Source organism: Pinus tabuliformis, chromosome 6 (assembly GCF_031772625.1).
Source record: "Pinus tabuliformis cultivar Carrire ecotype Pingquan chromosome 6, CPIR1, whole genome shotgun sequence".
Taxonomy (NCBI): domain Eukaryota; kingdom Viridiplantae; phylum Streptophyta; class Pinopsida; order Pinales; family Pinaceae; genus Pinus; species Pinus tabuliformis.
Genome location: NC_142292.1, coordinates 865,396,527 through 865,413,677, shown reverse-complemented (window position 1 = coordinate 865,413,677; position 17,151 = coordinate 865,396,527). Strand labels below are relative to the sequence as shown.

The 17,151-nt window shown below is 36.8% G+C and overlaps 1 non-coding gene and 1 pseudogene across 1 annotated transcript; one reads left to right on the top strand and one right to left on the bottom strand.

Annotated features, from left to right (window-relative positions):
* Positions 1–280: 280 nt before the first annotated feature.
* The window catches only part of LOC149261629 (uncharacterized), a 166,761-nt pseudogene continuing 149,890 nt past the window's right edge, over positions 281–17,151 (top strand).
* Positions 2,607–2,679, bottom strand: TRNAK-CUU (transfer RNA lysine (anticodon CUU)). Its single transcript has one exon. It is a non-coding gene; the product is annotated as a tRNA-Lys (tRNA).

The following is a 17,151-nucleotide window of genomic DNA, read 5'->3' as shown; positions in this document are numbered from 1 at the left end:
CCTACTGTCAACAACAAAAGATCCATAAGGAGGCACACATTGCCAAAGTATATGGAAGACACCCTTCAAAGTGTATTAGTCCTTGTGGAGCAACTCACAAGGGTAAACTGCCCATGTGACAAAGATAAGGTCAGTGACTCTTGGAATACAGGTAACAACTCTGTTTTTTCTTGGATTGATTAGCAATAGTTTGGATTACTTGAAGGCTCAAGCATAATTAGAAGCTAACTATATACCATGACATTTACCATGTGCAATTTTATTGATGACAGAACCAAACATGCTATATCTAGAGAGTCCAGTTGGTGTGGGGTTTTCTTATTCCAACACTAATTTAGAGTACCAGTATTATAACAATGCAATGACTGGTATGTTATTTGTTATCCATATTTCTTTCCTTTTGATTGCGGCAATGAAATATGTTCTTAGATTGATGATCATGGCGACTGTAGTTTTTGGGCAATATTGAATAAGATTATAACTAAACAACAAGTGTCAAAAAATGCAGCTGAAGACAACCTGTCTTTCCTTTTGAATTGGTTTGAGAAATTTATGGAATACAGAGATGTAGATTTTTACATAACAGGGGAGAGTTATGGAGGTATGACCTGGCGTTATCTTTTAACATATATGTAGACTATGCTCACTTGTTCTTTTAAGCTCTTTAAAACTGTTCATGTTGGTGGTTGTGTATCTTGTTTAACACTAACTATGTTGGTTGATGTAATTTTGTAGGACACTATGTGCCTCAATTAGCAACTCTTGTGATGGAGCATAACAAAAAGCCCAACATCAAGCCCATTAACCTTAGAGGAATTGTTGTAGGTCTATCTTCTTTCACAATCATTTTAGGATTCTTCCAATGATGTAGATTTTGTTTACATAAAGCTCATGTGATTATGGAATTCACTAACTACAAAGGGAGGGTCAACCGGGACAATTTTCATAATGAATGTAGCTAATGAAAAGGTTAAGGGCTTTCATTTCTAATCGTGCTATTGGGCAATCTCTATTAAACATGGGTTTTGCAAGCTGGCTAGGTTCAAGGTCCAGCTTGAAATGTAACTCCATTCCATGTTAGTCTTGTAAGCCCTGTACCAAGGGTAAAATCACCAAAGAGATTTGAGTAATATTTTGTTGTTGAGAGAATGTGCATTTCATCGTGAAAAAATGAGTTCTTGCTCATGGGGGGGCTTTTGTTTTTATTGTTGTAATCAAATCTAATATATTTGTTTATCTATTAGTGCTCAATCCTTTGTACTAACATTTGCTTTGCCCCTTAAATTGCTTGTAGACGGGCAATCCTTTGTTAGAGATAGATATCAGCATAAGCAACAATGAATTCTTGTGGTCACATGGTCTCATCTCAGATGAAACTTACCAACTGACACAGTGTATGTGCAACAATTCCAAAAGGTGTCTATCTGGTTGTAAACAATATTGATTGTCCGAGTGTTGCTCAGCCAGGTCAGTGTAATGCCTTATGTCAACTAGTTGTAACCAATACTGGATGACCCTCTATTCATATAAAATGATAAATTGGTTTATATCAACATAATAATTGATTAGTTCTGAGATGAATATGAGGTTGGGTCCATCACTGTGATGCCCAATCACTCAATCAATCTATTAGTTCTGAGATGAATATGAGGTTGGGTCCATCACTGTAATGCCCAATCACTCATCAAACTATCAGTTCTGAGATGAATATGAGGTTGGGTCCATCACTGTAATGCCCAATCACTCATCAATCTATCGATCCCTAGCAATTGAGTTCCACAAGTATAAAGAGGCAGTCGATCCCTAGCAATTGAGTTCCACAAGTATAAAGAGGCATTTAAAAGTTTAGATTCACTGTAGTACATTTTTTCATGGAAGTTATTGTTTATAAGTTTTGAACACGTTTTTTCAAGTTCCTAGTGGGCTGTGAATATGAATTGAACTGAATTGATTTGAGGGCTGTTGAGGGATATTTTGCTGATATGCTAATTCTTGGTGTTATTATTTTCAGGTTCTTGATGAATTGAAACAGCTAGGTGGCATCACAATCCCTGTGGCAGCTGTGAATTGTGTTGTTTACGTGAGAGCAATGGTATTTGTTCTCTATCTGGGCAGATTGGGAGGCCTGAAACTGGCAGGAGGGGCTCTCTCTATCGGCTTTACAAACATCATTGGCTATTCGATTCTCTTCGGCCTAGCCTCAGGCAATCTGATGAAATATTGCTCATATTGCTTTGCAGAGAAGCCGGGTTTTACAGAGAAATGGGAATCCACGACCTAATCTCCCAGAGATTATATCTCTGGAGAAATTTTTTAAAATAAACGTCGGATTAATATAATTTACGGAGTAATAAGGGGAAAATATTTTGTAGGTCTGTGGAGGAACTAGAACTTTAAAAGATGCCCTAATTGCTGCAAGAAAGGTATTATATCTCTGCACGTTTTTTTTAAATAAACGACTCGACCGCTTCAAATGCAAAACTCGACTTGCCTGGTTTTGCAGTTCTGATCGCGAGACTGTGTCCGAGCTCGATGGCAAATGGGGAGCTCGCTACCAGTTTTACTCAAAACACCGAAATTCATGCGAATATCAAAATCAACTTAAACGCCCACCGTGGGGCTCGAACCCACGACCACAAGGTTAAGAGCCTTGCGCCCTACCAACTGAGCTAGACGGGCTGACGGAAATGTCGGGAGAGCCTATTATTAGGGTGATAATGCCACTGGTCCAAGCATCTCCACAACATACCGCCTGGATTAAACAAATACAGACCTTATTTGGTTATTCTTGGAAATTTAAGATGCATTTTGGTTACTTGTTTATATTAATAAATTATATAATATTTACTTATTATATTATAATTGATTATTATTTTTTTTAATGTCAAGATCAATGTAATGGATATGGAAATAAATTTTATACATAACACAAATCGTACAAGCGTTAAATTTACAATATTGTTAAACTTAATTATAAATAAATCATATATATATATAATCTAAAAATTCTTGTATTATTTTTAATGTTAATATATTTTTACAAATATTTAATATTTTTAGTTCTATTACACCATTACACTAAAGTCATAATTTAATCATCTTTGTTGTATTTATTGACTTATTATAACAATTGTTAAAATATTTTTTACAAATAAAAATGTTAGATTGAATGTTTAATTGTACAATTAAATTTAACACTTCCTTTATAGCTAACATCCAATCAATAAATATTGTCTCATAACAAATCTCTTTGACAACATAACATTCTATAACTAATGTGTCATTGCATATAAACCATTAGTAGAAACTTTGCACTACCAACAACATTAATCACCATGCATCTCCTCTCCCACCAAAAACCTATGCATCTTCTCCACAATAAGTTGGCCTTCTCTTCTGGTGGTGGAAGATAATATTTAGAGTTTGACCGAAACTATAAACTTCACCTAAGCAAAACATCAAGCACCTCAAATTTTATCATATGTAGAGGTACATTGTAATCACATTTCTACAAACACATAGTTTATTCCTCACAACTTATAATACCATCTCATCTCTAATAGTCACCAAATGCACTTTATCATCTCAATTCTTCTTAAGCAAGTTTGCAAGGTGATCCCATGCCTTTTTATATATATACTTTTTGTTTCCTTACATATTTCAAGAGGGGTGTTAAACGAAGAAAGCAATTTAATTGCTCAACAAATAAATATTTTGCACTAACGAAAATATTAAGGATCCATACCTATCTTTTCAATATCAAAATCGTAGCAAAACTTTTAAAATGATCACATTTGACATTGACAAAACCAAGCTCATCCACCCACTTCAATTACCTTCCAACTTCCAATCACTATTAAGAACAATGTGATTCATTGTTACATTGTCAATGAGGCTACATCTATGCGCAGTATGCCTGCTCATATCTACAAGTAGTTAGGATCTCTTGATCATGTGCCATCTATGATTACCCTCCATGTGTATGATGGTCAACACTCCTTGATCCAGATTAAATATTTATATTATTTTCATCTATCTTGATGCTTTTAGAGTGGAAAAAAAATGGAGGAACTAGTGTGCATAATCATTTTAGTGGCAAATCCTAGTTTGGAAATTTGGGGTTTTAAACCTTCTAGGCTATTTTGAGGGATTTGATTACATCTTTTGGGGGTCAAAACACCCCTTCCTTATGCAAGGAACCTTCATTCCAATCTACACTTACAAACCTTTCCATAGCTCAAGAATTATGTTAATCAAAGCTCATATGCAAACATTATGCCTACCACAAGTTGACCTACCATGTTGACCACCATGGCAACCCCTATTACTCATGCATATGGGGCTAGGCATGTGTGGAATTTCAAAAAGATTATAGAAGGTCAAAAAATGAAACTATAATTGAGGGTTGAAGAAGACAAAACCTTACCAGTAGATGGCTATCGAGCAATGTTAAATATTGCACTGCTACTTGAAGAGAAGATGTTTCATTCTATGTTATTTCATTTTGTTCCATAGTTAAGTAAAGCAATGAGAGGAGGAAGTTAGAGAGTGTAACAGAGGGGATTAATATTCTATAGAAGCCTTATAGGCCACAACGTCTTATATAACTCCACAGGTAAGACCTATTTCTTTGTCTTTGTGCATTCCATACTAAACAAAAAAGAGCAGAACAAATTCACCTTCTAGTTGGGTTTTCTCTCATAAGGGTTTCCTAGGGTGAAACATTTTTTTTTTTTAATTTCTAGATGCCATATGTGAGTGTAGCTTTTTGTTCTCTATTTTTTGTATTTCGTGTTTCTTGCGCATATAAGAAAAAAGTCAATAACTAAGAATATTAGATCTAAGGGAAATTAGCCTTTATAATGCAATGTCCATGGTAGTTTATAGATCATATTGGTATAAGAGTAGGTTTCCTTGGTATATCTTTTAGAAGTTTTAGAGATCCAGGAACCATTTTAAGAAGAATGTACCAGAACCCTATCCATGGCCAATGAGTCTATTCACAATAACTCTGAAGACCTAGTAGAAGAGATAGTTGTGAGCTTCGAAGCATAGGTTGCTAAACATCAATTGCAATATGAAACTCCTCATGGTGTCTCTAGCAAGAAATCTTGGACCATTCAAAGGGGATATATGTTCTAATTAAGCGATTGAATCAGAGGGGAAATTAGGAGATAATGAAGGCCCAGAAAGGAGTCGAGGAAAGAACTTGAGAAAGAGTGGTCAATTTTGAATATAGTTAACCCTTCACAATCCCTATTCAATATGGAAGAAAAAGTGGATCACAAATCGATAGTGAGGTGGGAGTGATGCATTAAAACTAAAAAATTAATTGCAACAACTAAAAATTCATTTCAAAATTCACCATATAGATGAAGAACAAATATATCATTTGCTACTTTGAAGTTAGAGGACCATGCTTTAACCTGGTAGGAAATCCATTCAAAAGCACTTAGGTCGGAGGTTGATCCACTAGTAACTAGGTGGGAGGACTTCAAAACCCCCATTAAGTCCCAACTTAATCCTATCGGGTACATAGAGTACTAATGGATTTGGTGACACTATTGTAAGTAGAGGTATGTGTGGAATATACAAGAGTACACCATTGAGTTCAAAAACGTGGCCATCATGCTAGGTATCTCTCACAAGAACCTAGATGTTCTCATCAAGTATTTTTGGGATCTACGAGCCATATATAAAAGCAAGTTATGTTTTTCAAGCTAACGACAACAGATGAGGCATGTGTATAGGAAAAATATATGGAAAGCATAGGCCACAAGAAAGGGAAGCAAAGTAGTTCTAAGCAGAAAAAGCACCAGGAAGCTTCCAAGGAGGGGGAGAAGAAGTGGAAAGGAGGGAAGGATACACAAATGACACCCACTATATGCCAATGCAAGGATCCCAACAACCATTGTAACCATTACAATATTGGTGGTCACACTAAGGAAAGGTGTTGGAAATTGCATCCAAAGTTGAACCTAAATAATTTCAAGAAGGATGCAAAGAAAAAGTATCTTCTTGCACAAATTTGAGCAATCAGGTTGAATTTAGCTCTAATTTTGATGATAATATTTTCTACACATTAGTGTAAAAGGAGTTGAACCAGAGTAGCCTTCTTCACTAGGAACAGAATGAGATGACCAAACTCTTCCACATCAAGATTGATGTAAAGAAGACCAAGATAGATGATCTATTCAACCGCGACCCATAGGCTACTATCGTATCAACAAATATAGTAAACAAGCTTGGATTGGATGTTCATGATCATCCTATCATGTATCCATTGGAATGGATATACAAGGATGTAGAGATCAAGGTAAAACAATAATGCAAGATTAAATTTGTTGTAAGTGCTTAGTATATTGATCAGAAGTGGAATTGGAGGCAATACCTCTTGACATATGTGAAGTATAATATGGAAGCCCCTACATGTATATGAGTTATACAATATTCATGAATATAGTTAATCAATACTACCTGATTAAGGATGAAAAATCCCATGTCATCAACGCACACAAAAGCAAGTTAATATCTCACTAGTAAGAGACAACCAAGCCAAGAAGTTGATTAGTTCCAGTAAGAAATATGTTTTACTTTTCTTAGAGATAAGTAGTTTCATGATGAGCCCATAAGAGAAAAAGTATACATAGAAGGGTGTACTAAGGAATAGAAGCATCCGTTGGAGGAATTGTTATGATTATATAGAGGAGTGTTCCAACAACATAAAGGGCTACCACCGAAAAGGGAAGTGGAGCATGAATTATAATTATTGTTTCTCTCCATTGTTGAATATTAGGTTGTATAACTAGTCCATTCAAGAATTGAATGAAGTAAAGAAGAAATTGCAACAACTATTGGAGTAGTGTGTCATTCAACCAAGCACTTCACCTTGTGGATTGTTATAAAATTATATATTACGGAGCAATGGAACACATAAAATATTGCAGAAATATAAACACAGAAAACGCACAAAATAAGAGAGACACAGATATACGTGGTTCACCCAGTTTGGGCTACGTCCACCCCGAACAGCCAGTCCTTCCTTTCTATTATCCAGCAAAATGAAGAGACACAACCTACAGCAAATCCGCTGTAATATCCTGTGTTTTCTCTCACAGTCTCACCTCTCTGTTTCTCGCTCACAGAATACACATCTATCACACAGCCTCAAATACAATACCCTCATACAAAGAGAGGGGTTGCCTTCTAGGGCAAAAAACCCTAAACTAAACATAAGTTCTACCGTCAGATCATTCGCCTAATGAACGGCCCAGATTGACTAGAAATTACTATACTTTTACAAGGCAATTTCACAGTTGTTTTTAGCTTCGGGGGCGCTGCCCCCAAAACCCCCCGCCAAGGGGGGGCTCCCAAAGGTCGCAGCCCCCCCACCTGGACCCCCCCTGCAACGAATATTTTACGGGTGGCGTTGCCGCCCCCATTTCGAACTGGGGTCCTATGTGGCGATACCTTTGAATATAGAAGATAATCAGGCTCCACACCCAACAATCTCCCACTTGGAGACTGATTGTAGCAACTCCACCGCTGCTCCATTTGCTGGACAATGACTCCTCTTTGGACCTGGCTGTTTCTCATCTTCATCGTCATCCTTGAAGACCAACTGAAACTGAGCATATTCTCAGTTTCTCCTTGGTTACAACTTTTGTTAGCATATCTGCAGGATTCTGGCTAGTGTGTATCTTTTCCAGCTTCAACTCTCCATCTTCCAACACTGATCGTATGAAATGGTACTTGAGCTGTATGTGTTTAGTCTTGGAATGAAATGTTGAGTTCTTTGCAAGATGAATGGCACTTTGGCTATCACTGTATAACGTGCCCATATCATGCTCCTTACCCAATTCACCCATAAACCTTTGTAACCAAATCATTTCTTTACTAGCCTCTGTAGCATCGACATACTCTGCTTCTGTTGTTGAAAGTGCAACAACACTTTGGATTTTTGAAACCCAACTGACAGCTGTTCCTCCAACAGTAAATACATATCCTGTAGTGCTCCTCCTGTTATCTCTGTCACCTGCCATATCTGCATCAACGTATCCCTGTAGAGAAATGTTTGCACCAACAAAGCATAATGCTTGATTTGTGGTACCTTTCAAATATCTGAGAATCCATTTCACTGCCATCCAATGTTCCTTTCCTGGATTGTTCATGTACCTGCTTACAACTCCCACTGCATGTGCAATATCAGGCCTTGTGCAGACCATTGCATACATTAAGCTTCCAACTGTTGATGCATATGGAACTTTAGACATATAATCCATGTCTTCTTGGGTCTTTGGGCACATTTCCTTGCTAAGTTTGAAATGGCTAGCAAAAGGTGTACTAATTGGTTTTGCATTGTGCATGTTAAATCTTTTCAACACCTTTTGTATGTACTCATTCTGAGACAATGTTAATTTACGATTTTTCCTGTCTCTAGTTATTCTCATACCAAGGATTTGTTTTGCAGCTCCCAAATCCTTCATTGCAAATGAATTTTCCAATTTTCTTTTGAGCACATTTATTTCCTGCATGTTAGATCCTGCAACAAGCATGTCATCTACATACAATAACAATATAATATAGCTGCCATCATTTTGCTTTTTCAAATAAACACAATGATCAGAGTGACATCTAGTATAACCTTGTTCAGAGATAAACTTGTCAAATTTTAGATACCACTACCTTGGAGCCTGTTTTAAGCCATACAAGCTCTTCTTCAACCTGCACACTAGTTTCTCCTTCCCTTTCACCTCATATCCTTGTGGCTGCTGCATATATATCTCTTCCTCCAAATCCCCATGGAGAAAGGCTGTCTTTACATCTAACTGCTCAAGATGCAAATCTTCAGCTGCTACAAGACTTAAAATGGTTCTGATTGAAGTCATTTTAACAACAGGAGAAAATATTTCATCAAAATCAATACCTTTCTTCTGTGCAAACCCCTTCACCACAAGTCTAGCTTTATACCCCTGTTTTCCTCCATCTTCTTCCTTCAGCCTGTAAACCCATTTATTCTTCAATGTAGTTTTTCCTACAGGCAACCTGACTAAATCGCAAGTCTGGTTATGCATTAAGGAGTCCATCTCTTCTTCCATGGCTACCTCCCACTTCTTCCTGCTTTCAACCTGCATTGCTTCTTCATAACATTCGGGTTCACCGGAATCAGTCAACAATAAATAATATAATGAAGGAGAGTATCGTTCAGGGGGTCTACTTATCCTGGTAGATCTTCTAACACCACTTTCAGGTGTTTGGGGTGCCTGTTGTTGTTGTTGTGGTTGTTGATTATTATTATTTTCAAGCACATTTCCTTTTTCAGTGACTTCATGAATAACTGCATATTCCTTGTTTTCCTTTTCCTGTTTCTTTTCCTGCAACTGATTCTTATACAAGACCTTTTCATTGAATATTACATCTCTGCTCCTAATGATTTTGTGATTTTCGTAATCATATAAGCGATAACCAAAATCATTAACACCATATCCAATAAAGGTACATTTCTTTGACTTTGCCTCAAGCTTTGTTCTATTTTCTTTATCAATATGGACAAAGGCCTCACAACCAAAAGGCTTTAAAATAGAGTAGTTTACCTTTTTACCTGTCCATGCTTCCTCTGGAACACCACCATCCAAGGAACTTGAAGGCCCTCTGTTTATTAGATAAACAGCAATATATACAGCATCTGCCCAAAACTGTAAAGGCAATCCTGCATGCAATCTCATGCACCTTGCACGCTCCATGATTGTTCTGTTCATCCTTTCTGACACACCATTTTCTTGTGGTGTTCTTGGAACTGTCTTTTCTCTGCGAATTCCATGCTCTAAACAGTACCTATCAAACTCTTTGCTGCAATATTCACCTCCATTGTCTGATCTAAGACACTTCAATTTCTTTCCTGTCTCAATCTCAACCAAAGCTTTCCATTTCTTGAAAGTATCAAATACATCAGATTTATTCTTAATACAATAAATTCAAGTTTTTCTAGTTGCATCATCAATAAAAGTAACATAATAACGAGAGCCACCGAGAGATGATACCTGAGCAGGTCCCCATACATCTGTATGCACAAGCTCTAATTTTTCATTCTTCTTTTCTTTCCCAACTCTGAGAAATCTAACTCTCTTCTGTTTTCCATAAATGCAATTCTCACAGAAGTCCAAATCAACATTCTTCAAACCCGGCAACAAATTCCTTGAGCGAAGAATCTTCATCCCCTTTTCACTCATGTGTCCGAGCCTATGATGCCATAATGCTGCATCTGCTCCTTTGGAAGTTAAAGCATTAACAGAGTTAGAAATACCATTGCATAAATACAATGTACCAACCTTTTCGCCTTTTGCTATTACCAGGGCTCCTTTGGTGACCTTCCAAGCTTTATCTGTGAAAGTTGTCACACAACCTTCACCGCCTAACTGCCCTGTTGAAATCAGATTTTTCTTACTGGAACATGCCTTACCTCCTTTAATAGCAATTGGTTTCCATTCTACTGTTTTACAAGAACCTTACCCATTCCAACGATTTTACATGGTTTATCATCACCCAGACGAACTTGTCCAAAATCTCCTTGAACATAGTCATGAAAGTATTTCTTATCAGGTGTGGCATGGAATGAAGCCCCTGAATCTACCACCCAGGAATCAGTAATATTTTCGAAAGAAAGAATCAAAGCATCTTGTAACACCTCACCTGTCACATTTGTTTCATTATTGTTTTCTTGCTGTGCATCTCCTTCTTTTCCCTTCCGAGATCTACAGTCTTTCTTTAGGTGTCCTTTCTTTCCACATTTCCAGCACACTATCCCCGATCTGGACTTGGATCTGCCTTTCCTTGATTTACTGCGATATCCTGAGCTCTTTCCTCTTTCCATTTTTCTTCCTCTAGACTCTGCACTCAAAGCATTTCCCGATGTCTCACCAGAGCTTTTCCGTCGCATTTCCTCGCTAAGGATAGCACCGACAACATCATCAAACTTTAAAGTACTAGATCCAGAAACGGAGTTACTAATGGCCATTACCAAACCATTCCAACTTTCTAGTAATGAGAAAAAGAATAACAGAGCTCTAACTTCATCATCAAAGTTTACCACTACAGAACTTAACTGACTTGTAACTGTATTAAAATCATTTAAATGGTTTGCAACAGATCCACCTTCCGACATATTCATATTAAATAACCGTTTCATAAGAAATACCTTGTTTGAGGCCGAGGGTTTTTCATATAGTTTCGACAACGTCTGCATCAAACCCTCTGTCGTGGTTTCCTTCGAAATGTTGAAGGCGACTGACGCAGCAAGGCACAACCGTATTGTTCCGAGTGCCTTTCTATCGAGAAGGTTCCATTCTTCGTCTTTCATACCCGTCGGCATCTTTGTTTTTCCGCCCAATGGTAGGTATAGATCTTTCTGATACAGATAATCTTCCATCTGCATCTTCCACAGCAAGAAGTTTTGGCCGTTAAATTTCTCGACCCTAAACTTACCATCTTCCGCCATTGCTCCCACTCGAACCAGGAACCCTTCTTTCCTGCGAGTTTATCAGCCAAATAGACCTTCGGCTCTGATACCAGTTGTTAGAAAATTATATATTACGGAGCAATGGAACACATAAAATATTGCAGAAATATAAACACAGAAAACACACAAAATAAGAGAGACACAGATATACGTGGTTCACCCAGTTTGGGCTACGTCCACCCCGAACAGCCAGTCATTCCTTTCTATTATCCAGCAAAATGAAGAGACACAACCTACAGCAAATCTGCTGTAATACCTCTGTTTTCTCTCACAGTCTCACCTCTTTGTTTCTCGCTCACAGAATACACATCTATCACACAGCCTCAAATACAATACCCTCATACAAAGAGAGGGGTTGCCTTCTAGGGCAAAAAACCCTAAACTAAACATAAGTTCTACCGTCAGATCATTCGCCTAATGAACGGCCCAGATTGACTAGAAATTACTATACTTTTACAAGGCAATTTTACAGCTGTTTTTAGCTTCGGGGGCGCTGCCCCTGAAACCCCTCGCCAGGGGGGGGCTCCCAAAGGTTGCAGCTGCCCCCCCCCTGGACCCCCCCTACAACGAATATTTTACAGGTGGCGTTGCCGCCCCCATTTCGAACTGGGGTCCTATGTGGCGATACCTTTGAATATAGAAGATAATCAGGCTCCACACCCAACATGGATCACCCATCATAATTGTACCAAATAAGGATGGGACTTGGTGAATTTACATTGATTATAATGCATTAAACAAGATTACACTCAAGAATGAATACCCTCTACCCAAGATCAATGATCTATTACATCAAAAAATACTTCACCAAGTTGTATCTAAAATTAGGATACTACCAAGTTTGATTCATAGAAGAAGATAGTTGGAATACCATCTTCAAAACCATGGAAGTTTTGTATGAATGGATGGTCATGCCATTTTGTGTATGAAATGCACTAACTACCTTTATGAGATTGATGAATGATGTATTATGTCCATATCTAGATTAATTTGTTATAGCCTATTTGGGTGATATATTGGTTTATATTACTACCTACGAGGAACATATTTCACATATTATGCAAGTGCTAGAGACTTTGAAGAAGCACCAAATGCTAGATAAGCTAGATAAATGTGAGCTTTCTTAGTGTTCATTGGTGTATTTGGGGTAAGTGATTATTGGAGGGAGCTCAAGATAGATCCTGCAAAGACAAATACCATCATGAAATGGCCATTTCCTACTAATGTCATTGAATTCATAAGCTTTCTTTGGATAGCACAGTACTTGTGGAAATTCATGGATTTATTTTCAAAAGTAGCTACACCACTCCATGCCATAACAACGAGTTGTGGGAGTTTACAGTGGGGGAAGAATCAGTGTCATACTTTTAAAGTGTTGAAAAGAAAAATTATTCAAGCACCAATTCCTGTGTTACCAAACTTGTAGAAACCCTTCGAAGGGGAGAGAGATATAGTTGGGTATGCCATGGGAGAAGTTTTAATGCAAGGGGGGAGGCTTGTATGGTACCATCCTAAAATATTTCATGGGGAAATTCTCAATTAACCTACCTAAGGCAAGGAGATCTACGCCTTGGTATAAGTTATTAAAGATGAGAATCTTTATCTAATGGGAAAAGAGTCCATCATCTACATATATCACTAGTTGCTACAATATATGTAGGCCCAAAGTAATTTGCAATAGATTCAAAATTACAAGTGGATATGGTTTTCACAACAATTTCATCTAGTCATCAAGTGCAAGAAGGGAAACACATATATATTAGAAGACATGCTTTCAGGGCCACCTACATCCAGAATTACATCATAGGGAACTCTAATACATATGGAGCCTTTCACCCATGATGCATAAAGACATGTAAACATAGAAGATTTGGACTTCAAGGGTCTCTTTTAGGAACTAAATGGGCCAAGTCATGTAAAATATGGTGATATCAAATTTATTGTCATCTCCAAAATGGGTTACTCTACAGGTTGGGCAAGAATTATGTTTCTAATGTTAAGTAAATACATCTTATTAGATCGGCTCACACCTTCAAGGTTGTAAGAAATTTTGGTCTTGGGAAGACAATTGCAAATTTACATAGGTATGTGTATTGAACCAAAATGTAAGAAGATGTAGCACAATACATAAAAATATGTATACTTTGTTGTATCAACAGGCCTAGTAATAGGAAAGGTGTATACCATCTCTTACCTCTACCATCTCATTCTTAGGAAATAATTTCCATGGAATTTTTGGGAGGTTTACCTACAATGAGGAAGGGACATGAATACCTATGTGTGGTAGTTGACAGATTCAATAAGACGTGCATTCTCATGCTTCTATCAAAGGGAAAAAATCAACAAACATGTTTGGGGGAATTTTGGGATAACAAGGAGCATCATCTTAGACATGGATACCAAATCTCTTAGTGCATTTTGGAATACATTATGGGAGAATATAGAAAATTGGAGATATTTATGGCATTCCATCCACAGATAGATGGGTGGACAAAAGTAGTCAACATGAAATTTGTGTAGCTTCTGAGGGTTTACAATCAAAAGAATCCAAAGACCTAGGATGACATTTGATTTATATATGACACTCTTATAACAAATAAATACACACTTCTTGTGGTAAGTCACCTTTTAAAAATTGCTTTGGATAGTTGCTACCTTTGACCTTGGATGTTGAATATGGACATCAAGGAGGAAAGAGGGGGGACCTCACATAAGATGCAATGAGAGTAGAAAAAATTGTTGAGAATATGAGATAGATCCATTTCCAAGTACAAAAGACATTAAATAAGTCATAAGAAAGTTACAAGGCTTAACAAGACCAAAACATAACAAAGAATTCAATTAGAGTGGGAGATAGAGTTTTGTTATAGTTAAACAAGGAATGACTACATGGTCCTGGTAAGAAGAGAAAAACTTTGTGGTATGGTTCTTTTGAGATATTTGAAAACATGGGATATAGCATTGATATACTCATTCTACCCTCATACATGCATATTTACTTAGTTTTGAATGTAGAGAATCTCAAGCTCAATGATCACTCCATGTTGGATCAGGAAGAGGAGCAAGTCCCACATTCCATAGAGGAATAACACCAAATGCTTAGGAAAGGTTGGTAGAGAACATAGTTTTGGAAAAGAGGTCTAGAAATAAGACACGGTTAGCATGGCCATTGGAAAATTGAGTTGTAAGTACAACTTCTAGGCAAGGAAAAATGATACTCTAGGGATAAGGTAGAGGACAATTTTCCTCACCTCATTTAATAAATATTTTGGAGACCAAAATCCTCCCTAAATGGGGAGATATGATCTAATTCGGATCACTATATAGTTTTTCATCTTTCAAAATGGAAAAATTAGAGGAATTGTCTTTCAAGGTGATTTTAACTATAGGTCCCAATTTGCAAAATTAGGGTTTGAAATCTGAGTGATTTTGAGGCATTGAATGAATTTTTTTGGGGTCAAAGTTTATCTTGCTTGCAAGGACCCCTTGATGCCAATCTACATTTAGAGAAGTAACAACTCAAGGTTCACTTCAATTGGAGCTTGTACGAAAAAGATATGCCTCCCAAAAATTGACTTATTATGTTGACCACTATTGTATGACAAGATGACATGTTAACCCCCATTACACGTGCATATGGGGATATTCACATGTGGATTTTCAAGAAGATTATAGAAGGTCCAAAACCATAACTCTAATTGATGGTTGAAAAAATAAAGAACTTAACCCTAGATGGCTATCGGGAAATGTCAAATATTGGACCACTAGGAGGAGAAGGGGTTGTTTTCTATATTATCGTATTTTGTTCCATAGTTGAGTAGAGAATTGGCTGTGGGAAGATAGAGAGCAGAGAATAGGGGGTTAAGATTCTATAGAAACATAACAAGCCATAGGGTCTTTGGTAAATCCATAGTGAGTACCTCTTTTTTTGTACTTGCACAATTACATACCATGGAAAAGAAAACAAAGAAATCTCACCTTCAAGCTATATTTTCTTTTGTAAGGGTGTCCCAATGTTTTTTTTACTCCCAACCTATAGGGTTCTATGAAAATGTACTCATGTAGTTAGTTGGTAATTAGGATCTTATTAATGTTAAGGGTGTAGGTGCCTTAATTGACTAGCTCATCCAGAAAAGGTTATATACATGTGATGAATGAAGTTTCCTCCTCAATTTTCCATACCATGAGCTCCCCCCATGAAGGATATATCATTGGCATTGATCAACTCACTTACTATGATCCAAAAGTTGAACTCAACCCTAATAGTGTCTTTATTTGTATGGATCGAAACATGTCATTTCTTAATTAATGTTATCCCTAAAATCTTTAATTATTCCACATTGCTTGAAACTTTTTATGATCCTCTATTGATAGTGGCACCTTATAGTCCATTCAATGTTTGTATGGACATCCCAACAACCTATTGCACCCACACTTATGTAATGCCCCATTTTGACCTACGACTACTTATATTGAGGCCTTAATTGTATTTTCTTGACGCATTATTTATGAATGTTGTGACATAATATTGTTGCATTTCAAATTTTGGAATGGTGGACTTATTTATATAAAAATAGTAGATGGATTATGTTACGTTATAATAGATGTATGATTTACTTCAAGCATGTTGATGTTAATTGAAAGATTTTGGTACGCGGATAGTAGGTTAGATAATATGCTAATTAGAATCACATGTCTATATTTATATATTGTTATGCATATTCTTAGATGAAAAATAACCTATATGTTGGAAGAGGGTTATATGATATCCAGAGAACCATGATTGTAATTGGTCGACGTTAGGACATCAAATTAGTAATGACATATATGCATTGTTCTATTGTATTTTGTATTAATTGATATGCATTACTATGACTTTGGGTTAGATGCATGTTTGTAGGTAACATGACTTCTTGACTAAATAATTCAATGACAAGAACCCAAAACTAAAAATGTAGTGTGGTCTATCTTAGGGTTTTGACCCTAGCTCTATAACAAGGGGCAAAGGAATTTCCCACCGTGTATCTTGTGAAACCTGGAGTCATGGGAGAATGGTGTTAAGTATCAGTTCCCTAGACGTGTGATGTTGACTATTTTTTTTCTATTGGGGAAGCTTGATCAACACATTAATACTCTCGGTTATAGGTTCTACCTAAAGTTAGGTCAATAATGTTGATACTCTGTAATATTCCAATAGAGGAGGGAGAGGACATGGAGGATGGAAGTAGGTTAGGAAGGAAAGGTGTTAGGATTAGTTGAGAGTGTATTGAGTTATCGCATAACTATAGTTCCTGACCTAGTTCATGTTCCTTGTATTTTATGTTAAACTTAATTTTCTATCAATTAGAGACTATCCTTTTATGTTCTATTTGTTGTGAATGACATAATTCTTCTAAAAGGATTGTGTATATACTTAGTTACTTCATTTTGATGTATTTCACTATAGATTATATGTGATAGTTATTGCTACTAGCACATGCATGAGATATTTATGCACTAGCTACACATACATACCTTGCACATGTACAATATTATTTCTATGATATACTATGCTAATTGGATCTTAAGTGGAACCTTATGTTCAAATAATTCTAATTAATCCGTATGCTTATTAATGACTAATTAATGTGGTTGAA